The 25,973-nt window shown below is 36.8% G+C and overlaps 1 protein-coding gene across 2 annotated transcripts in view; it reads right to left on the reverse strand.

The window, feature by feature from the left end:
- LOC102234018 (cAMP-specific 3',5'-cyclic phosphodiesterase 4B-like) overlaps nucleotides 1-25,973 on the reverse strand; it is a 158,995-nt gene that overhangs the window by 74,132 nt on the left and 58,890 nt on the right. The window lies entirely within an intron of this gene.

The following is a 25,973-nucleotide window of genomic DNA, read 5'->3' on the forward strand; positions in this document are numbered from 1 at the left end:
CACTGCTGACAGCCTTTAATTAATCCTGTATCAATGTAGTACACGCAGAATCATAAAGAAGCAAACAAAGAGCTAGTCAAAACATGAACTGACCAAACTGTGGTGAGATGAGAGTTAATTTTCCATAAAATTGCTTCTCAAAGGACTAAAATAGTCTGCTGAACAGTACATTGAGTACAAAATTGGATTGTTTCTTACGACAGAACGTTGTAGATAAAACATTTTTGGCAGTAATTTATGAATAATCCTTTGAATTGTAAGGGATAGTTTATGATTTGTTTTGTAAAACGTGGCTTAATAGCTTCAGATTATTTTTGTTTGTTTTGATAAAAAAATAGAAGTCAGGCTCAGGTTATTCCCACTGTCTTATAAATCCATGTCAGTGTGCAAATACTTTGTTTTGAGTAGACTTTGACAAATTGTTAGTATAATGTCAGCAGTTAAATAAAAAGCTTCTTAATACTTACAGTAATGTCAAAATTTGCAAGCATTAATTGCTTACTTTACTAAATATATATATTTTACAATAAAAATAAAAATGTTATCAAATTTATTTTGTTTTATTCCAGGATCCAAACAGGGAGGTTGGTATTAACAAGCAAGTCCTTCTTAAATGTCAGTCTGTGTGAAAACTAGGTGGCATCTGGTATCATCTCAGGGGGCCACAGTGCCTGTTCACATGAAAGGGTACGGAAACCAACAAGACCTCAGTTTATGAGAAGTACACTTGTGATAAATAGCAGCACATGACAAAATATGCTAATAAAACATTTTATAATCACAGTAAAAATCAAAGAGCCACAAATCTCCGTTCTGTCGGTTTTGATTGCAGTATATAGAGCTCATAATTTCCAACATAAAAAATTAAACATGCAAAATAAATCATTTCTAAACCTTTACTTCATATTTCTTTTATTTTATTCGCATCATTGTGTCAGACAAAAATCTGTCATCATCTGCATACAATAAAAAAAAAAAGAAAAGCAGATTGTATAAAATATTAACCTGAACGCTGACTCATAGGCACCTGAATAATTGAGCAAGTGGAGAAACTGCTTCAAGATTCTAAAAGTGAGGGAGAAAACTTTTTTTATTACCCTGTTGTTTATTCAAACAGTTGTGACCACTGGATTCAAAGCAATAGGTTAAATTTTGGAACTTCGATTCTCATTTTCTTTTTTATCTTTCAAACTAATATTAAAAATGAATGCTAAATTGTAATCTCATTCTAAATCATTTTGTTCTCCACAGTCTACTTTGGGAATAAGAAGCCCCTTCATCTCAACAGGTTACAGCTATGTAAATTACAGGTTAAGCACTGAATGTAATTCAGCTTTTTCAAGTGATGTGTACTTAACTATCGGTTTCTATGGATCTAATAAAATACATGAGGTAATGTCGGATGGAGTCATAATATTGATATTCAGTTTGCAGGCTCCTCAAGCTTAACCTTTATGCAGCAGAGCGAGCATGAGCAGGACTCATAAATTCAAATTCTTATCTCAAATAAAATGTGTCACTGGTTGAATGAGAAAGGGTTTTACGTTTCACATCTTTCAAGAGGAGGTAATTAAGCTCCGTAGGAAAACCATCCTGAGTAACAACCCCAGGTGTTTCTCAAAACCAACAACACGACAGGACAAGCAAGCTGCCACATCACTTAACTAAGAATGACTCAGATGGATGACACATTAGACAGGCACTCAGACAACCACACAATGGGAGGAGTCCAATCGCAGAGACTGAAACCTGAATAGCCACTATGTACAAGGCACCTCAACCTGCTGCTTGTAAATACACTCAAACAAGATAGGAAGAAGATATGGTAGCCACAGGGCATTCTGCATACTGTGTGAAACAAAGAATAGACACCTCCCATTAATGTCTGAAAGATTATCCCAAGGTAGAGAACATATAGAAAGCATTTCACTTCACTTATTTACTTATATTTTTTGTGTTCTTATGCACTTATGGCAGCCCTGGAGGATAAAGACTTCCTGGAAGTTCAATAGTTTCTTCGTTAGCAATCATTTTGCGGCTTTTTCTTTTTCTAAACACAGTTCTTGTGGTTGTGATGACCATTTGTAGTTAAACATTTTGTAGATAAATGTTTGAGCTAAATGCTGCACTCTTGAATATTCTATGATATCGAGGCTTGATCTTAAAAACACCAGACATTTGATCATTTTTGACTTTTCAGATGAGCTTTTAGATGTATTATTTCTGACATAAGAAATGTCTTTCAGTAGTAAGGTTCCTATGCATTACATAATTTAAAACTACTTAAATATTGTTGTTCAATTAAATCATTAATTATTATCTCAAATTATTTGATCAAAACCTATTTCCATTTATTATAGCTCCAGTTCTCTTTATGAGGCATTTTACTCTCATGGAAAGACAGATTATAATCTCTGATACGACTAAAATTATAAATCACCCCCTAAACAATATTGACCAAATACATCACAAAATATATTTAAATAATTAAAATGAATAAAATTTCAAACAATCTGTATATATAAACTGTAATATGCAGATTTTTCATTTTGATTGAGGGAATATTTAACTTGGCCATAACAAACTTTCCATCTTAAAATTAATCACTGAAAAATGTAGAATAATTACATTAGTGATATTAATAGAATTGTTAACTTCTTTTCAAACAATCAGAAAACAAATATAAAAACAACAAAAGCAAACCCAAAGCTTTCTATGAGTGAAAAGGGTAACAGGAGGTTCCTGCAGGGATAAAATAAATTAAATAAATAAATAGCTGAACATTTATATCAGCCACCTCTATCATAACATGGAGGCCAAGTAAGCCTGCAATGTTAAGCAACTTGACTCTGTTTAGTTTCAGTTGTTCACCTGGTAGTATAAACATCATGCCAAGGCAGTTGTCACGCTCTATACACAAACCTGACAACATAACAAAACTACTTCAGATACCACTTCTAATTTTAGTCAGTGATTAAGTATTTGTTGGGTTAGATGTTGTTAACATCCTTTTCACTGTTGGGCGGAGAACTCGTGAAAGTATTCTCACACCATGACAACTTTCATACCTGAACAACAACAGAAATCTCCAAGGCCCTCCCAAGATATAAAAACATTTCTGCAAGTCCTTTTCATAACCACTAGATGTCACAATTTCATTCTACAAATAAACTTGGCAGTAGGCAGGTTTTGTGAACAGCAATGGCCACAAGATGACAGTGTTGTATCAGTATAATTTTCAGAAGTTGTCATACTGAGACCTCCAATTCACATCTACAAGAAGTGACATGAAATATACTGCTCATAATGTAAGCACAGGTCTATTCTTTGTTGTTTTTGCTGGCTTAAAATGGCAGTGATAGCACTGGTGAGAGGTTATGTAGAAAGTGATTGGAAGCTTACGCCTTGCATGCCTAAATAATAATTAGCAATTAGAAGGATGGTGTGCTCTGAATACCGAGCTATTATGCTGCAGCTGTTCTCAATACAAAAATCTACAAGCCTATCATTAGACCTCAGCAATCTATAGATTGAAAAATGTTGTCACAATTAACCCTTTTAAATTTAACTGGCATCCAAAATTTAATGGGTTGTACGAAATGCATTTAGTCAACGCAAACACCATTTAACCTTGAATACTCACCATTATTTTAATTTCGAACTTTGATGGTGTTTCATTTTGAACACTGAATAATGAAATGTTTGCATGTATATTGTCAAGTCTTTGTCGTTCAGCCTTAGCCTGCTGACCTCAACTGTTATCATCGCACAAATAAATAATCCTTATCTTAAAACAGGAAGAACAGCAGCAAACGGGACCACAGCTGCTTGTGACTCAAGCAGACAGGCACAGTATCACCTCTCATGTCAACACTTTCCTCACACACACAAACACAGACACACACAATCATATTAAATCAAGATCAAACAGCGAGCAGCTTTCCTGAAAGCAGTTTAAATATAAACTTTATAAAGGAAGGCAGAGAGCTCCAGTTCAATAGGTCAGGCTGACAAACAGATAAGTTTATCAAAAACAATAGAAGATGACAGGAATGGCGAAAAATATTTTTGCTGATGGGGGAGAAATAGATCAATATGACAATCAAATCGTCCAACTTCTATGTAAGTTATTTGACTCCCAGATATAAGACCGATTCTGTAGCATAGACCTGTATCTATTTTAACATGAATCTCTAATCAATCTTATCAAGGTTTTTGTCACATATTGTAAATAGCAAGTACTATGCTTTAGTAAGGTAACCATAAATTCTCTGCTACATGTCAAAAGAGCTATAATAAATGAAAAAGCTCTTCTACATTCAGACACTTAGCATAGAAAAACCAATTGCTATTTCAGTTTATTTGACCAAAATTAGGATTTTACCCCATTTTTCTATTAGATTTAGGGGGTTTCGGAGGCTTAAATAGTTTTTCACAGACTTAATTTTTTATTAATCTTTGTGTATTAAATATCCAAACAATCAAATCTGAAAGTCTGGACACTTGAGGTAAGATTTAGAGCATTTTGAAAACAGGCAAAAACTAGTACCTCCTGAAACAATTGTCCAGGGTACCCTCCATTTCATTTCAAACATGCAGTCGTCGAGAAGGGTGTCAAACTCCAGTCATCGAGGGCGCAGTCCTGTAACTTCTGAATGTTTCCCAGCTCCAACATGAATGAATAAAATGATTTAATTACCTCCTCAGCACCACAGAGTACTAGGAATGACTTTATTATGCTAAACAGATGTCATTCAGGTGTGTTGGCACAAAGTCGAGTTTAAAAGTTGCAGGGCAGCAGACGTTGACAACTGGAGTTTGACACGTGTGCTATGGAGGACACTGTTAAGAATATGAAAACAAATATTATTTACACCAGAGAAATGAGACTAATGAATTAATACATCCCCATGTGTGCTATGAAATGAGTAGATTTCAAACCATGCACACAGAATGCAGAATATGCTTTTGCAAAGAATGTATTTTTAACATTATGTTGGATCATTATTAGACAACATTGCAAATGGCACAAACTAAGCAGGTCGATGATCAACAAAAAAGATAATAACTGGTTCATCAGCTGATTTGGCTGATGAATAAGCAGCAGTTTTGAAAGAATCATGTGCAGTCTGAGTGTGAAACATACAGATCCTGAACAAACTGAGATTTCTAGCAACAAAGCATGTCACACGAGCACCATCATTTTATTCTATCCTCAGGGTAAATACTGCTAACCAACATTGAAACAAGGTGGCCTGATTCAGCACATGATTAATTTCTTCTAATAAACAGAACAGTTTAGAAAGGATTGAAGGCTGACAGTTCAGGATGACTAGTTTCTTAAAGTGTGTGTTCATTTATTGTCATTATATTAATCCCTAATATTAATCCCCCCTGATGGACTTATTTCACAGCATGTGATTGGTCTGAGTTATTGCTGGGTAAACTAACATTTCAGAGCATCCTACAAGCCCCTCTGAATTTATATTTATGCCAATAAACGTATGCAAACTTGGGGATCCCTCAGACTCATTATTTTCCTGGCACACTTCAATAACTTCCAATGAGAGTATGTGTAATTCACAGGAGAATGACACCTGAAGAATATACTTACATCTGTTTGCATGAGTGGAGGCGGATCAAGGGAGGACTCAATGTTTCTCTCCAGTGCCTTTAATTCCATGTTGGCTGTACAAAGAAAATGTGTGTGGATCCATTCAGAAACACTCATTTCCAATACTCATACTTCTGGATTTATTTGTGCAAACAATGTTTTCTCATCGTGCACACACTCAAAGAATTCAGACATTCTTTGTGCATGTGGCTTCAGATCATTTATTTAGACTTTTCAACCTAAGAAATGACAGAAGCCATACCATTATGGCAGCTTAATAGCATTAGCATTTGTTGCTCCTTGAGATGAAGGAGCATTAAACAGAACAAAACAGAACTTATTTTAGTCATCTTTTAATTGAACTGAACTGAAGATGGAGAATGTCTAAACTTTTAAAATATCCAACACAATAGAGACGTTAATGTGACTCAAGTGACAACGATTTCCAAAATGCATCTGACTGTGTGGTAGGAAGCTACCACTCAATAAGAAATGCCCTTTATATATGTAGTTTTATGCAGAGTGACTGTTCAGTTGTGTAGTACTTCAATACAGATACTCTCTGTTATGGTTCTCAAAATTACCTGGTTTGAATTTGTTCACTGCCATGTTTTTTTTTTCCCTTCTACATCACGGTTGAAGCAATTACAGTTTCCCCAGAAACCTCACCTGGACGTGTGAGCAGAGAGAAGCACAAACGAAAAACCCCCCAAAGATCAGAGAGCTTTGGCTTCAGCAAGAGCTTCACTCTCACACGTTCATCAATCCATTGACATATCTGTGAAAGCTTCCAGTCGCTCTGGACAGAAGCAATGCAGCAGACGTGATTGAAGAGAAGATTACGACCTCTTCCAGGTTGCATTGCTGATAGACCCGATCATCAAATAAAGGGGGAATTTAAAATGCAATAACATTTGTCCTGCCGTCTTAACCACAGTACAGCTTCCCCTTCCTATTTTTATCTCTTTCACCATAAAACTAATTCTCCCAGATGAAAAGAGGGCACTGCAGTCATTCCCCGCTGTGATTAACCTAATCCCTTTACAGAGTTGGGCTTCTCTGGCTGGCTGCAATATTAAGTACTTGACGTCAGCTGCACTCAGGTTATGATAACCTGGGGGGAACTCAGAATTGGGAATCATAAGCAGTGTTAAAGCACAACACCTCACCATCATATACAGCCAGCAACAGTCTTAGAGAGGCATCGCAGCTTGAAAACAGGGCATTACATAACAGTAAGTAAATAACAATTGAAATGTTTAAGTGTCTTTTAGAAGAGTAAAGAAAAGTAAATGTTTATCTTGTTGAAATGTTAGATCCATTATTTATTGAAAAATAAAACTCATTTTATTGAGATTAAAAGATTAGTTTCTGGGATATGATTAGCAAAAAATAAGTCAATAAATAAATAAGAGATTCTTAATATAGAATGTCAGTCTACTGAAAAGTGCTGTACACTTGAATACTTGGTTGGGGATCCTTTTCCTGTAGCAATGTTACCTTGCAGCAAGAAGGTCCTGTGTTTGAATCCCAACCTGGGGTCTTTCTGTATGGAGTTCTGGATTTTTTTTTTTTTCAGATGCAGTTCTATCCTTTTCTTAAGTCTGTAAACGCAATATCTAAAATTAACACATTCCTTTCTCAGAGGTTAGTTTTAAATATTTTACGTCTTTCTGGAACACAGAAACTGACAGTAAAGGTCAATACGTCCATCTCTGGTTGTCAGTTCAGATGAAAATCTAACATGGAACATGTTATTCTGAAAAGCAGGATCTGCTATCAAAATCAGTCTGCTCCTAAGGCGACACATTGAATGTCAGACCCGCCAGCTAATTCCAAAAGCTAAAATGAATGACATATTGTAGTGCTTTATGTCTGGTGAATCAAATGTGGTAAACTAGTTTTGAATCCATTGTTTGCAGAGCTACAACCCCTTGAATTTGAACTCATGTTTTTTGATTATATCAGCATTTCTTGCTAATGAAATGCTGAGATGAAACGTTCTCCAGATCAGTAAAGTATAGAAGCGACACAGATGTGCCTTTAAGGCTTTCTGTTGTTTACCCACTGGCTGGTTAATAAAATGCTGCAGCTGGCAGACTTTCCTCAGTCACAGCATATATTCTCTCTCTTTTTTAACACTCTTGTTTTCCCTCCTGCCACGTTGTTCACCGGAGAAAAAACAAGCTTCCAGATATAAAAAGACAATTATCAGGTAAAAAACTCAGACTTGTAGGATCCTATTACAGTTGTCTTAGTATTTTCTTTTTTTTTTTTAACCAATGTGCTATTCCCACAACAGAATTAATATTTTTGTCAACTTGGTGGCTTTTTAAATTACCTTTTCTTGTTACTAGAAAAGGTCTTGGTATTAATTAGAGAAAAAGAACTACCGAATGAGCTTAATGTACAGATGTTCTCTATACATTACCAGCAAGGTAAGATTTTACAAATAAAATCTGCAAAATGCCACATATGATTTTATTGAGTCAACCTTTCTCTGATCATTTTAAATAAAATTCTGTGCAACAAATTTTCTGAGCTCCTAATCAGTAATTAGATTCACTTTTGTTTAATTTAATTGTTTTGTGAAGGCCCCAGAGGTTTGGTAGAGAACATTAGTGAAAGCAGTTTTCCACAAAACCATAATGAGGTTTTTTTTTTTTGCTTGGAAAGATTTTGAAAAATAAAACAAAAACAGAAAGTCACACAGCACTGCTTTAATTAAAGAACACAAAGCATTTTTTTTCTTTTTGTTTCTGCAAATGTTTGTGTCAATATTTCTGGAACTGTTGTCAAGGACAGGTGTTTATTGTGGTGAAAACATTAAAAACTAAGAACAAAAAGGATGGTTTGTGTTTAAAGTCAGGGGATGCCATCCTGAGATGAAAACAGAGAATCGGCTAAAAAGATTTATATTTGTCAACTTTCCTTGCTCTGATTCTTTTCTCTCTGTTCCAAAAAGTGATGCTGCTTTTATCATCTTCATCTCTGGCTGCCAGGCCATAACAGCTGTTGAAGAATTAAACCATACAGAAGCCATACCATTATGGCAACTTAATAGCATTAGCATTTGTTGCTCCTTGAGATGAAGGAGCATTAAACAGAACAAAACAGAACTTATTTTAGTCATTTTTAGATATTTTGACTTTGTGTTGGTGCAGAGAGCATTCATGGAACTGAACTGAAGATGGAGAATGTCTAAACTTTTAAAATATCCAACACAATAGAGACGTTAATGTGACTCAAGTGACAACGATTTCCAAAATGCATCTGACTGTGTGGTAGAAAGCAACCACTCAATAAGAAATGCCCTTTATATGTGTGGTTTTATGCAGAGTGACTGTTCAGTTGTATAGTACTTCAATACAGATACTCTCCATTATGGTTCTCAAAATTACCTGGTTTGAATTTGTTCACTGTGGTGTTTTTTTTCCCCTTCTACATCACGGCAGAAGGCCACCTCAAAGTGGCTGCAGTTTCAGTGATTCAGTTTAAGTTCACAGATCAAGGGGTAACAAATGAGGTAATGTTCTAAAAAGGTATGCTGGCATAACTGTAGACTGTTCAGCTGTTATGGCCATGTGTTGGAGCTTTTCTTTTCTGCTTTCAACAATAACCAAGTTGTGTAGAGCTATAAATATTATTGCTTTTGGCAAGATTTAGATTAATTGCTGAATGAGCCTATAAAGAGTTGCAAAATTAGACGGAATGTCTTTGAACTGCAAGTAAAGCATGTCTTCGCCTTGTAGTACTGATTTTTCAAGCAGATGAGGTTTTTTTTTCTATATTAATTTTAAGAGGTATAAACACATAAAAAAAAGAGTAATTATTGTAGTGTTACGGCTGGAAATATCTGTGCCACTAATAATGGCAGGAGAGAGAGCTAGTCAGTAGAAAGATTCGTGACTGTCACTGAAAATAAAAGGGGCAGTTTTCTTAACACAGATTTCTGCCTCGACAATGAGGTGATGTTTCTGCAGCTGTAAATAAACAGCTTCTAATGGTGATTTACAAACTGTGAACAGCTAAGCCTCAGCCTGAGGACTACATCTCATGAGCATTACTCAACAGTCCAACTTGGTCCAGTTATAAGCCTCCTGTGTTTGAAATAGAGCTATGTGTACATTTCTCCCAAATATGCACATATTTGCTAAAGATGCACTGAGAAATCAGCTGGGGACTGGAACTGGAAAGTCCAACTGAAACTCAAAAAATCTGATCTTTTTATAAAATATTACAACTTAGTAACATCCACAAAGACCATTTTAAAAAGTGATGAACACAGTTTGTAACATGTTGCACTGAACAAAATTAAAAACACTGGCAATTTAAAGAAGTCAACTTTGAGCTCACTCAGGGAGACCAAGCAGAGAAACATTTTGCTCTCACGTGGCGTGACATCAACCCTGCTTCTAATAGAAATAATGACGCAGCTCACAGCAGCAAGACTTGAAAATAAAATGTTTAAATTACGTCTTTACATTTTCTTATATTATACTTCTTAAATCAGAAATAACTTTAGGCAAAGCAAAGCAAAAAAGACATTATGATCACATACACCTTTAAGCTTTGCTCATAGGGAGAACTCAGAATGTCAAACACTAAAGGGTATTGGATAAAAAGAAAGAAAAAGGTTTAATGTAATTTTAAAATGGACTAATGGCTAATTAAATATCATGTTCTAGGCATTCATATGCTCTGCAAGAGCACTGCTAGCCATCTTCAATCTCACTCTTGAATTATTAATCAATAATCGAGCAAACAGTTCATTACTGAGATTCTTCTTTTCAATCTTGATTTAAAGGAGCTTGGCTCAACTGGGGTTGCTTGGTAACTGCATAGTGCTTATCAAATGTGCCTTAACAATCGGGAGGATTTTGGAGCAGCTCACTTTCCAGACGCTTAAAATCATTAACTTTTCAAAAACATGCAAAATGTGAATTTTGGGGCGTGCCGTGGTGGCGTAGGGGTTAGCGCGACCCATATTTGGAGGCCTTGAGTCCTCGACGCGGCCGTCACGGGATCGACTCCCGGACCCGACGATATTTGCTGCATGTTCCCCCCCCTCTCCTCCCCCATTTCCTGTCAGTCTACTGTCACACAAGGGACACTAGAGCCCACAAAAAAAAGACCCCCTGGAGGGGTACAAAAAAAATTTGAATTTTTCTCAATAAGTCATTTTAAGTTGGACGAAAACAATTTTAGTCAGCTCAGTCTGGGTTCCTTTCCAAACCCAGTAAAGTCACAGTAAGACTCAAATAAGTCCTGCATAATCCTGCAGCTGACAGTTTGTGACAGATGGAATCATGACTTATATAGAAGGCTAAATGCTGCATACACTAGTTTCATGCTATCAAAATGTTACTGAGAAGATGCATGCCGTTTTTCCCAAAGTGTTGCGATAGAGCATAAAATAACGAAGATGGAGGCCTTCTGGATTAGGGAAGAATCTTTGCTTTAGAGTTCATATCTGATGGTAACCCGATCATGGGTATGTTAGGATGGAGCTGTGACTGCATGACTTAAAACAACGAGATCCTTAATACAAGTGGCTGAAATGAAATGAGCCACATGTGGAAGAAATGACATATATGGGTTTATAGAGCTGTTACTACCTACTTCAGATAAGCAGAAGGTGATGGATGGATAGATGGATGGATGGACAAATTAATGGATAGCTTGACCAATGAACAGATGGAACAGACGTGCATGTGTTTTAACAAAAACTAGATGAAAAGTGTTCTCATTGAAGTAAACCATGTTAAAAAAAGCCAAAGATGCAGTTCTTTTAAGAGCTGACTGATATGACCTTAAGTTCCAGCCTGGGTGATTTCATCATCAGCTCAGTCACACTGGAGGTCAGAAAACAATTAATCTCTCGCTTAATCTTGTCATCAAATATCACGCCTGAGATGTATTTAATTTTATTCTTGTAATCTCACTGTGAAGAGTCCCAGGACTGCTTTTGTAAATGTAATGCAAAAAACTGACATGATAGTAGCTTAAATATCCAACAAGCTGATAATAAGAGACTCCTACAGCACATCAAGTCATAAACTTCATAACAGAATAGGAGAAAAAGTGGGTTACGATGAAAGCAATCCTCATTCTGTCACCACAAACCTCAATGTGTAAAGCTTTCCCAGCATGCTTCTTTTCATTCTCACAATTACTGGACAGGCACAAAAGAAAAAATAGAAAGTAAAAATAGGAGACTATAATTGTTAATCAAATTGTTATTGATGTGTCAGTTTTCTTTAAGCATTCATTTCCAAGCTCAGCCTGTCTCCATCCTGATTTGTTTCACACTGTTGTTTCTTTTTGGTCTCGGTATTAACTCAAACCCCCTGGAACACATCCTAGTCACATTTCACGGATGCTCAATATCCCAAAATCCCATCTAAACCCAGATTTTTATGGAGGATCAACAACAGCGAAACAAGCAGGACTTTTTTGGGAGTTCATTACTGGTGTCTCTTTTTGGCAAAGAAATTATTAGTTTTGCCCAATTTCTTTTGTATGATCTCTTTTATAGCACTATTTGTCAAAATTACTCAGTCTGCTGTGTTTTGCAAGCTTAATGATCCTGTACAAGAGTGTGGTTACACAAAAACAACAGGACACCATTTTATTTAGACAGATCAACTGCAACAATGGCGACAGACATTGATAAACAAAAATCCCACATATAAAACCAGACCATGTGCTAAAAATGTTACTGGCTAATGTGCAGATTAACTATATTTATCAAGCTATCACCAAGCACAAACACCTGCAAGCTGAATGCTGTCACTTGTTTTTTGTTTTATTTTCTGGTCCATACAGAGTGCCTCCATACGACAACATGTGAAACTGCCTGGCAACCATTGGGTTCAATACCACTTGACTTGATGCTCTGTGTGGTCGGCCATTGTTGAATTTGAACTCTGTTGCTTTTCACTGCATTCAGTGTACTGTGGGTTGCTCAGGTAATTATTCTTTTATACAATTTCACTCAACAGGAATAGTCTTTCTCTGGTATAAAAGGCTGCTGGTTTATTTTTTTCACCTTAAATTGAAGCAGTTTTTTTAAAGCACAAAGCCCAGAGTAATAGATTTATCGAGGTAGACACTCTTTCATTAATATCAGTAGCTAACTATTAATCATAATCCTAAAAAAAATTACCCAGACTGACATTACAGAAGTGTGTCAACTCCCTGTGGGTAGAATACTAACTAAATAAAGGTCTGCTACATATTTTTCAATCATAACAAACTAGAATAAATACCTGAGCTACACTGACCTTTTGTTCAGTATAAATAAACCAAGGCAAAAATAAAGATCCACCTTGAACGGGTAAAATGGCGCAGTAAGATTTTGTTTTTAAAAAGCAGATGTTTACCTCATCTTAACTCTTTGCAACTCCATGAGCTCATAGTTACAACTGGCTAATATACCCAAATCATGAACCAACCGCTTTTCTTTTTTTGTTGTAGCTGAGAGCAGCACCTCCTGCTCACAAGCAAAAACCTCACAGATGGAGTGTGATATAAAGTTCAGCTCACTCATATGGACACATGCAGTTTCTCTTTTAGATGTACACTCACTTCATCCATTTTTTCCCCCCACAGAGTGTCAGCAAAACAAATTCCTTCCCAGCCTGAGGAGTCTTAAGGAAATGCATGTTTACAGCCAAAATCAAATAAGTTCTAACTGGAGTGAGAAACACAGAAAGGCAGAGCGCAATATGAGTCGACCGGTGTAACCTGAGCAGCACCTAGGCAACATGCTTAAACGTTGGTTGGCTGTTAATGGTACACAAGGCTCAAAACCAATAATAGACAATCAATGCTATTCAGAAATTCCTGGTCCAATCTCTGATTAGTAAGTGCTGTCACAAGGAGGACAACACAAAATTATGAGCTATGACTGATTATGTGTTCTTATCCCTAAGGAAGATGCAAAATGTGAAGGTTTCATTAGTCCTGGGAATCATTATGCGTGGCAGAGGATACACTACTGTAGTAAGACTGGAGACCCCCTGTGTACTGATTAATTGGCCAAAAAGGTTCAACAATTAAGAGTTTAGGAATGTTTGAAAAGTAATTTCTCCTCTAATTAATGCAACACAATCTAATTATTAAACATGTCTAAAATACATAAATGATACAGGCCTAAAATTAGTATTGAGTACTGAGATTATGTTGTATGTTTGATCATTATAAAGTTTCGGCATTTAGTAAACCACGTTAATGCCAAGTTCATAAGCACATCATTGATACCAAGATGTGACTACAGTGTTTGCAAAAAGCTTGTGAAGAAGAGCAAGCTTTTCCTTAGCAAATATGAAGAAGGCAAAGTGTGTGTTTAATCATACGCTATGTGTATAAATCTGGAAAAGAAATGCCTCCTCAGTTAGGATATTATTTATAAAACAAGAATCCCTTCATGTCTGTGCTGTCAGGTCACATTCTGACTAGAAAGGAAGAAAATCATCCTCCTCAGCTTGCTGCCACCGCCACTGCTGTGGCTGCCAACGCATGTCACGGACAGCCACCGCCCCACCATCGACCTGTGGGCTCAGATTCTTCATGCTTCCCCCTGCAGGGAATCTGCATTGATCTTAGTCTGGGCTCACTTTTGCTGACATGAAATTATGCTTTGCAGGGAGCAAGACGAAACCTTTCACTTCATCATAAAAAAATATCTATAAAACGATACAGATCCAATTAAAATGTTCCCAGTTGATATGAAAATTGCTATGTGTAATGCATTCAGTAAACATCGTCTTCTAAGTAGAAGGTAGAAGCATGCAATTCCTTATTTATTTTTAGTTTTTGTCCATTGGTACCAGAGGAAGGGATGTAGGCAAGGAAAGAATTTGCATACCAGATATAATTTTTGATATAAGTTATAATTGCATTGATTTGAGTAGGTCATTTAGCATTTTGCCTTTGACATTTTTGAGTAATGCACTCAGGCGTTTGCAGAACGCCACAGGAAACTACATTTGTAAATTTATATCTGTCTTTCCACAAAGTGTCATCTCTGAACTCCCAATTTTTACTCAACATTCTTATCAGCTCGGCATCAGATTCAAAAAAGTTTGATGTGAACACTGTTTCCTGCTGAACAGTTTCCTGTGTGAGTTAGTGAATCATTGAGTCTGCGTACGCATTCGTAAAACCTGACCGTTATGCAGATGTGTCTGGCGGCCCGTGATAGACTCAATGGAGACTATCACGGACGTCTCCACTGAGTCTGCTTCGAGCGCTGAGCTCTGAGGCATGAGGTATGCCAGAGTATGTCGGAGGCAACGTGACACTGCAACCTTGCATGTTGATTAAGGTTGAGCGGCTCAATTAACATGCCTACATGTTGACTGAGCCTACATCCCAGAGAATGTCTTGCAGTTCTGGATCAGAATTCAGTGAAATTATCAATATTCTAACAAATGTGTTTTCTATTTATACTAATTATATCCATCATGGTAGATTTTATTATAGTTTCATCATCTAGCCCTATTCACTGTATCCACAGATGTCTCCCTTTAAACTTTTAGGACTTAATTAAATACGCTTACCAGTGCTTATCATCAAGTCTCAATGGCTAATTCAGTTTGTTTATTATTTTTTAAACCATAGCAATGGATTTTTGTTTTGTTTTTTTTTACTAAATGGTGTGCACACGGCTAAAGGGATTCCTTCAATACTCTCAGCATGCGTCTCATACAGGGCTTATTTGACAGATGAGGAGGACTTTGCAACATTAGGTGATTTTAAACCTGATTAAATAAAGATCAAATGTTGGGTTTCTCCAGGTTTTATTCAATGCATATGTGCCCTTTCTAGCGTGGACTGTGAAGAACGACATAATCTTTTAAAACACTTTTGATAACAGCCTTATGTTGCCACATGACCACAGGGCCTTGCAGTCATCGAGTCAATTTGTTAGATCCATAAGCAGATGGGGCAGAATTTCCTCCCACTTACTGCAGAGAGAACGGAAGTTTTGTTTTCTAGGCAAGGTTATAGAACAGCACTTGGTTACTCAATGAGGACAACTGGGAGCATGCGGACTCGGATTTAAATATTACTGTCTGCACAAAGTCAATTACTGAATCAGTATTAAAAAAACATTGGCAGAATAAAGGATTTACCTCCAAAAAAGTAAAACTTGAGCATGTGCTTGTTTTTAGTAGATAAATGTAATATCTTCTTTACTTATCCAAAGTGCTTTTTCTAAACTCCTAAACGTCATTAGGAAGATGGATCACATCACTGCAGACCTTAAAACACTGCATGGCTCATTGAATTTATAAAATAATCTACTTAAAAATCTTGTTAAGGGTCCAATTAGGACACTATGATTTTTAGATTATTTTTTTCTTGGTTTCTTTGCTCCTAAATTTAGAAATTAATTCCCAAAAGTCTGGGAAACTTATCTCAGTAAATTGTTTTATGTAATGATTTTTTCTCATTTTAAAGTTGTATTGTTTCTTTTTAAGTGATGTGTTAATTTGTTCCTTTATTGTGTAAAGACGTTGAATTGCCATGTGTATGAACATAATTCAACAAATCTGACTGTAAAACAAACTTAATGCAGATTTACACTTGCAGATATTATAAAAATATTTCAGTTGGCTAAACACAACTATGCAGGAAGGACCCAGTAATTTTCTCATTATTTCAATATTTGAACACCAATAGTTTTGCTAAGTACTCACAAACAATTTTAATTTTAAAAAATAGACATGGAAAATCTCCATCTTCCCCTTTTATATTTATGGACGGCCACTTTAGATTCAGTTGAGCTGACTGATTCTGGGACATCTCTGAAACTTCTGGTAAGTTCTTTTAAAGCTGGAAATTAAAGGAAAAATTGTTTCTCGTATTTTCTCAGTCAGTACCTGAACTTTGCCATGTGTCTATTTCTAGTAAAAGTTTTGTTCACAATTCTAATTCTGTGACCACTGTAGTTCATTTAAGACCATGCTGTTTATTTTACAAAGAGAGGCTGCAGTCTTACTCTCATTGTTAATCCGGCTCACAAGTCAATAGGTTTCGTCAGATAAACCACTACCCTTGTTGAGCTCTCAGGTTGCCACCACAGCAAACCACAAAAGAATCAAAAGAATAAGCATCCAAGGATTTCGCCATGTCACAGTTATAACATCAAGTTATAAGAGATGTCTCTTACTCACATCCATGAATGGGCCTGAATTTTTTGAATCATTGTTTTCATGGAAGGCATTAATAATCTACGTGTTTCTTACCTCTTACAAATATATTTAAAATGTAAGTGAGATTATATTGGGTGCTGCAGTTCCCCGGTTTGTCTGTCATGCCATGTGACCTGCCCTGCCTGCTGTGCAGAATCTATATGGAAACCCGCTGGAACCTTAGTCTAGGTTTTCTGTACGTTTGTTTTTTTTCTGCACAAGATAACCAAAACCAACATGAAATGAATCATCATTGAGTTACGGCATACTATTACTGAAAACAGTCAACTGGAGAAAGCCATGAGTTTATTGAGGAAGTTAATTTTAAGTCTAATATAGCTTTGGAAAAAAATTATCAAGCTATGCATGCGTCATGATGACTTTCTCAACCTATGTGGGAGCTGCATATTACTCCTGTAGGAACTAAATATGTGTTACTGTTAGGAGAAAAAGGTAGATATATGAAATCATAATCAATAAAGTAGAAAATGCATTCTGAAGAGGTTATTTTGAACCTATATTTTAGACAGACAAACATTCCTGTTGACAAATGGTTGCCATCCTATCAGACTTAACTTGAGATTTTCTGCAATGATTTCACTTTTTTAAATGTGCATAGCTGGTAGTCATGCTACAAACGACTTGCAGTTGTAATGCCAGTAAAAAGTGAGTATGAGGGACTGAATACAGAAGAAAAAACACAATTGTCACATTTTTTATTGGTAAATATTTTAAAAACTATCCAATTGTTTCATTTAAAATTGAAAATATGTGCATATATTTCTTACTTATAGGACCAAATGCAAAAAGGGTCAAGTGTTACGTACACTTTTTCTCATAGCTGTACATGTTTTGATATGCTAATCCTGTACATGAGGGACTTTTCAGACATAAACAGCCCTTGCAACACCATACTGTCTGCAACCTGATTCTGAGAATGAAATTCCAGCCCATCATTTTGATGCCACTCTATCACATGCATACACAAAGCAGCTTCTGCCTTAGGACCAACATGGCTTCACAGAAAGTCATTTAGTTTAGATGATATCAGGACTTCAGTTGAGCCACATTGGTAGGAAACTTAGTTTACAAATGATAAAGTCCAGACTTCTACCAGCTTTAGCACACTGGACTTTTCTACTTTTACTTCTCTTTTTCCCCCAGTCCTGTTCATGCCATCCATACCACCTTTAACTGTCGCTCGTTCAGTTGCGCCATCCTGCTACTTTACCCCTTGTTATATTGCCTATTGTTTTATTTATCAGTGAAGACTACATCAGGTGTCGTTTGGGCAGCTTCTATGGTAGCCACAAACATATGGCAAGGACTCAGAATTCACACGTAATCCTGGTGAACATAAAAGAGCCTGTGATTAAGTATGAGCTCAATGAGACCTGTGGTGTAAAAGCTTTGTGCAGGCGTTAAGGGTATTGTTTCATCCTCTGCTGTTACCTGTAAGCCTGTATGCTGAGCAGCAGCATATAGTAAAAAAAAAAAACACACAGTCTGCATCAAAGTCTTAAGCCCTGCAAGGAGAGGGATCGGTGGTTTAAAGGAATATGGATTAAGAAGAAAATGAAAAGAACAGAAATAAGAGAGAATAATGCAGGAGATAAAATGTGCAGGAAAGCATGTTAAAAATGGAAACAAGGATGCTCCAGATAAGGAAGTAAAGGATGAGGAAGATCAAGATTAAATGTAAGTGGGAAAAAAAAACAGTCTTCCCCAGGTCTGGTCCAGCTGAGTCATTCACTGCGGAGCAACTGCAGAGTAGTGCCACCCCTCGACATTCCTGCATTAATTTCACAGCACAGGCTCAGTTAAATTATAGAACAAGGAGAGTCATCGTTACCACTGTAGCTATGAAGCTGATCTCTGACGATGTCTAATAAATAGAGCATAGAGTATGCTAATTTAATAATCAAAGCATAGAGAGGCAAAAACATACAAAAAACTTTCAAGTTACTTTATTTATTTCATTCATACGTACATACATACACGCATACACGCATGCATACATACATACATAAATAGTTACATATATATATAATTTAAAGCAAAAGAAATTAATTGGTACAAATGTAAAAAAATGTAAAAAAAGTGTTCTTGCTTACGTTTGCTTGCTTTGATGATTTGTTTTAGGTCTAACAACTCATCCATCTGTTTCTTTAGCAAATGTGAGACGGACTTCTGTGATTCATTCATGAGCTCTTGGAGTAATCTGAGTAGGATGACCACTCATGGGAAGGGTCACCACTATTCTGTATTTTCTCACTTTGCGGATAATGGTTCTCATTGTGGTTCACTGGAGTCCCAAAGTCTTACAAATTGCTTTGTAACCATTTCCAAACTGATGCTAGTGATTTTTTTTATGATGACATCGTAGCAAAAAGAAAAGCAATCTGTAGAGGGGAAAATACTTACTCAGAAGACTGTATGTAGTCTATTTTCACTTTGAAATGTAATTATTCATCTATGAGACTCTTTTTATAAAGTCTAATGAATAAGGTTTTGACAATGGCTGTTACATTGCCTAGGGCAGCACTTAGTAAGACAATAAGGTTGAAACAATGCTCTTGCTGTCCCTTACAATCCACAGTGCAAAATTATCTGGCATGTTTTGTGTCATCATGCAAAAGTAATTGCAATTTCAATAGTTTGGCTATGCAAGTGCACTGCTGTGTGCAGCATCCCAGCTTTACCAAGCCTCAGTGATAAAGTAGAGCTAGATTAACAGCCAACCCCTGCCATGGGGCAAGTGGTTTGTCAGGCAATTTACAGCTTCAATTAATAAAGACACATCGCCAGTGGCTCTACATAAACACTGCAAATCAATCCCTTCTAGTATATGCTTGATTTGTTGTGAAAAAGAGGCAACACACGGAAGTAAGTCGTTGAAGTGCTTAAACTACTGAATAGCATGTAGTGAAAATGTGTTTTCAACATTCTTAAACATCAGAAGAGTGTTTTAAAACTCTTACCTCATGCGTAAAAATGCTTTTGGTGTAAAGATCTGAGAGCTACAATTTAGAAGTAGTAGTGAGATAAGCAAGCACATTAAAAATAAAAGAGATGATGCTCAGCCAAACAAATTATGCAGCCAGAAGTGGCAGTTTGACATGCTTGCACTCTCACTGTCACCTGCATGATATTAGGGGGTTAAGAATCTGAGAACAGAACTGAAAATGCCCTCTTTCCTTTATGTGCTGCAGGGCAGTTTGATTTGATTACCTGAATGTGGAGCTTGAAAGGTCCGTCTGTTTTGAGACCTAAGTGGCATTTTCTGGCAGCACTCCATTGGCTATAATGGCAACAGATGTTCCAGCAGCCATTATATCAGGCTGAGGTTGTCCTTGTATGTTGACACTGTGATACTTAAGCACTATATATAGCAAATGTTCTGTATTACATCTCACAAACTGATAGTGCAAACACAAAACAAAAAGTCTTTGAGAACCGGAGGGGATTTTGCACAGTACATAAAAGCAATGCTGACCTTAAGATTAAGTTTTGCTCAACGTAAAATGTAATACAACTAAGAAAAAACAAAGTGCTATGATTTCACAACATCTAAACAGAATAAACAACTATGTTTGCAGACAAATGGCGAGATTGGACAAATAAAGCTTAAATAATAGCTCCTAGTTAACTCCACTAGCAAAGCCAGTGTAAAGTAATTTTCATCTCCACTCCACCCATTAGCATTTGCTAGGGTCCTCTGTAGACATCAGCATTGTCTGTACCTGAGAATCATGATTGTCAAGTGGTTTATCAGTAAAATTGTCATACCCTTATTACAAGGGTATAACCAAATCCTTGTATTTCAATAGTACAGGGGTGCACTATTGAAATACACCCCTGCATTTCAATAGTGTACAGCAGGGGTATCAAAGTTATTTTCATTTTGGGTCATAACAAGATTAGGAATGTTCTCAAAGTGCCGATTCCGGCAGAATGTATTGATAAAACCCATAAACAAACCGTTAAACTATTAATAAAAAGCTGTCTCTGCAACTGATAAGTAATTCTTAAAATAATACTGAACAGCTATTCACATCTATATACCGTATTTTCTGCACTATAAGGCACACGTAAAAACCTTCAATTTTCTCAAAAGCCGAGAGCGCGCCTTATAATCCGGTGCGCCTTATATATGGACCAATATTGAGCCACAGCAGGTCTCGCAACTACAGTAAGCAGCTGCCGACTTCATTTTCCCCTGTAGAAGAAGTGCGCGGTGCATGCTGGGTTTTGTGTAAAGACCTCAAAATGGCTCCTATTAAGAGACACGCTTACGACGCAGAGTTTAAGCTCAAGGCGATCAGTCACGCAATAGAACACGGGAATAGAGCAGCAGCCAGAGAATTTAACATGAACGAATCAATGGTGCGGAAGTGGATATATATTGTGATTGCACTAACGTTTGATTTACCGTAACAGTATCAGACTGTTTTTTACGTGTTTATTGAATCGAGGAAAAGTTCCCCTCCACTATATGTTATACCTTGCTGTTGTTAAAAGATAAACTGCGTCACGAAAATACCACGTCACTTACTTTACCTCGGGGAAAATAATAAAACAGCTGTTTATTCATTTTGGGAATGAACTGAGTTTTCAGAACGCTGGTTTGTAATCTATTAATAAAGTTTGACTGACCTATCTGACTATTTTGTTGACATTCCCTTTAGCGCAGCTTCATCTAATGGATGCATAACGTAACCCCAACCTCTACTGTAGTGTCTATTCTATGCACCTTATAATGCGGTGCGCCTTGTATATGAACAAAGTTTTAAAATAGGCCATTCATTGAAGGTGCGCCTTATAAAGTGGTGTGCCTCATCGTGCGGAAAATACGGTAATTTGCTGATAATAATTTGCTTAATCTACTTTGATTTACTGATAAAAACAATATTTAAGGACAATTCTTCTCTTGTATGTTCTATTTATGTGTCCCTCTAGAGGGCCACATAAAAAGTTACGGCAGGCCGGATTTGGCCCCCAGGCCTCGAGTTTGACACATGGTGCACAAGGAGGCAGTTCAGCCTTGTTTACATTCACACCTGCTAGATTTCTTGACATCCAAACAAAATTTATTGCGTCTCAAATTAAACATGTTATTTATACTTTGTATATAGAACCAACATAAATTCTACTAACAGCATGACCAGATTGTAAAGTTACATAAATTCACAATATGCTATGCAGACACACCACTCACGTAGGCATGTCAAAGATTTGGAGAGACTGACTTCTGCTCAGACATCTATTAAGTATGAAAAAATAAACAAAAAGAGACATGACACTGACATAAAAAGTTATTTCCTCTGTTTTTATGGAATACAAAACTATCAATTAAACACTTTACCAAACGCTGATGCACTAATAGGGGCACATCTCAAGTGACATCTGTACTTCATGGACATCAAAGGACTTAATGTTTCAGAAACTGCTTAATTTCTCCACTGTTAGACTCCCATATAACATTGCAACAACTTTTTTCAATTTATTGTAAATGTTGGATATTTCTCTCTCTGCCATGTTTTTAATGTAACAGACTGATAAGTTGAACAGATCAAAAAGGTTGGAAAATAAAATCCTCAAGAAAAAATAGTAATGAAACACAACCCACTGACAGATTGTCAAGACATTTAGATGCCAAATATATATATTCAGAATCATATCTTCATGTGACAAATTCTTCACGTAAAGATTACATGAATGAGTCAGCGCTACTGCAGGTGGTTAGCAACCCGACAAGATAGAAACTTCCAACGTTCTGCAGTGGTGAGGCAGCATAAGCCATATGGGCACCAGTACAGATGGTCTCCCCGTCTGTCATCTTCCCTTTAAAAAGAGATTCTGTTACATGTTTGTCTCGTTCTGAGCAGATAGGTGTCTGATGCAGCCCTGACTTTATTGCACAACCCAGATGCAGATGGAAATATTTATGTCTACTGCTGCAGCCCCAGATGCATTGCCCAGCCTGGCTGAGTGGTTTGTAATGACAGATGAGACACTGCATTGGACAGATAACCCTGCAGGGACATATTAAGGTGATAAAAATGACAACAGTAAACAAGTCTGTAATTAAAAGCTCATAACTTTTCATCTCCCTGGTGGCAGTAAGCAGATAGCTTCCTCCTCTTACTTTACCCCCGGGGCAAAAGGGGCACCAGCATTTTTAGCTAGTTACAGCAGACAGGGAGGCTGTTGTTTTGTCAGATATGGGAATAACTTTGTCTGCCTAATTTTAAGTTGATCTTGTTAATGTTTAAGTATTCATAGTATCCGTCATCCCTTGTAGTAATGATGCTTAATGGTTTCACAGGGTTAAACATTAAAAGGATGAGCATCATGCCAGGCCTGTGTGGTAAAATCACTCATTGACATTCCTCACCAGTGCTGCTGTTGCCATCATTTTCATCCAATCCTCAGTACCATGCTCGCATAATTGCTACCACTGTCATTATTAACGATCATCGAGCTATTAAGGCCACTCAGTCAGTACCATTTATCATCGATGCTCTCTCCAGTTCATCACGCTTGACAGCCATTGAATGATGAGCAAAAAAGTGTGACTGAGTGAGAGTGCATGCATGCACGAGCCAGTGTATGTCAGTGTGAAATTTGTTTGTGCTGTACTGTGTTCCAGAGGGGTCTGTTGTTTTTTGATCAACACTCTCTCGAGGAGCCCTGCAAGGACACCGGCAGATGGCGAGTATTGGCAGGACTGGAATGCTGTATGCCGTCTGCCAGAGCGCACTGTGGTATACTGATACAAGGAGGCTTTTTAGGCCTTACACAGTTGAGTCAAGGTGCTGGCACACTGGTTGACCCTAAACACACAACAAAGGCTCTCAGAAATACACAGAAGTCTGCAATCACTGCTGTTCATTACAAATGTAATCACCAGTAGCCCACATTCTGAGGTGGCCAAGACAAGCGGTAGCATATTTCATCCTCAGACTGGTTTGGCTTTTCTGGGCCAAATTTTAAAACAGCCTGGACTCTCCCGGGAGGAAATGAAGGCAGGGAGAAGCTACATCAAAAATGAGCAACACTCTGCTTACTACGAGTTAATCATTAGGAACTCCCTCAAGCACAGAGATGTGTCTGCAGGTGTATAGTGGGATGTTTGCTCACCACTTACTCATACGCCATAAACAAAACCAAACCAAAGGGAATCAACAACCTAAAAGGTGGAACATCTTGTCAGCAAAACATGTTTATTTTTGGAGTTGAGCAGCATGACAAACAGCACAGAGCAGTTTTTTTCAGAAGATGTAATACTAACAAAACACTTATAAATTAATTCTTTCCACAGGAAGAAGAATTTTCAGATTCCACAGTCTTATTCAAGAACACTGCAGCTTATTTCTGCTCCTTATTTTTCAAGAACACATCAACTTTCAGATTACATCAGTATATAGTAGTTCTGTATGTTTTTGATAGTGCATATACTGTATGTTTTTGATAGTGCATGCTGAATTTAAAAAGCATGAGGAGCAGTGCAATAACAGATTAAAAAACAAAACAAGGGGAAAAAATTAGATATCCCGAGGAAGCACAGAAAGTGTTAAAGACCACCAGATAAGGATTTTTTTTTAAACAGAGGCCTGTTTTGACCCTAAGTACAGTTTCCTCCTAAAATTGCAGGAGGGTTCTGCTGCTGGATCGTTTGTGGTGAGACGTGCAGCATTTGGAAATCTGTGAAGTGTTCTGGAAATCCCACAAATAAGGTAAGGACTCCACTTACACACTTAGTAAGACACACTTAGTAACTTGCACTTAAATAACTGTGAATCAGTTATTTAAGTGCAAGTTTAGATGTTTACCAGGTCCAACTCTGCAGAGCTGGACAGCACAGTGAAGAACAGGAAATATAATGTTAATCCATCTGAATTTAACAAGCATGGGGAACAAGTTTATTAATTTCTTCAAATTTGTATTGGATTAAGCTCCCACAAGATGGGCAGTTTTATCTTGCTGGAAAAAAAAAGACATGGGACCATTTTGTTTGGACACGGTGACATTAGAGCCAAAGAGCCCATTCAATTTCCTCTGATGGTTAAAACATCAGATGATTGCTATGAAGAGGAGGCAGGAAATTGTCTCCGTGTGTGTGGTGTGTGGGGGTGGGTGTGTGTAGCTCAGAAATTATTTTTTATATCTTCTGGTTATTCTATGAATGGATTTCAAGCTATACATTTTCAAAAAGCGTTTCATGTATACACGTTTCTTTTTGAGGTTTTTTAAGAACTATTTCGATTTACTGACAAGGTTTTCTGTATCTTCAATGGCATCAAAGATGCATAGATTATCCATAAATCCACACTATCATTATAACTCAAGAAACAGTCATGATTACTTAAAATTTACCTTGTGTTAAATAAAATATTTAAAATACAGTTCAGTGTTCAGTTTTGGTGTAGTTAGATTTTTGCTTGATCCTTCTTGTTTATTTGGTGCTGAATTAAGGAATGATAAAAATAAGACCACAAAATGGCAAAACCACAAAGGTTTTTTTTCCTCTCAGTGGCACTCATTTTTTCTCCCAGTAGCATTAATTTGAGCATAAAGATCCCCCAATCAATCACACCAAAATTGAGAAAGGCCATTTTCTCCATGATTAGCTTTGATTTGGAATGTCAGATGCTAAAAATTGAATTTAATAAGCTTAATAAGTCTTACTGGCGCATATACAAATCAATGAACAGCATGTATTTTTATGTAGATTTTTATAAAAAATTACAATGTTATAGACACATGCTTTGTTGCACATATTGGGTGCCATTTGTTGGAACTACTTCCTTTCAAGGAACTTGTGGTACATTTCTCTCTTATTTTTAATATTACTTTGAGAAAAAACCTGATGAAACTGTCAAAATCAATAAAAAAGAAGAACGCCAGAAAAAAGCTAGATTGGTCTCTCTATTTAGGGGCATTAAAAAAATCATATTTCATTTGTTAAATACTAATCATATTTTTTGAGACAAGTCTGCAGCTCCTTATTTAACTTTATCCAAGAGTAAATCCTATTACACAACTAACGGCTTTTTTTTTATTGCATGATTACTTTTATTCACTTGAGTATCAGATCAGTGAATACTGACTGATAAGAACAACATTTTTATCTTAATGCTTCTAAGGTTTCA

This window comes from Xiphophorus maculatus, chromosome 9 (assembly GCF_002775205.1).
Source record: "Xiphophorus maculatus strain JP 163 A chromosome 9, X_maculatus-5.0-male, whole genome shotgun sequence".
In the NCBI taxonomy this organism is placed as follows: Eukaryota; Metazoa; Chordata; class Actinopteri; order Cyprinodontiformes; family Poeciliidae; genus Xiphophorus; species Xiphophorus maculatus.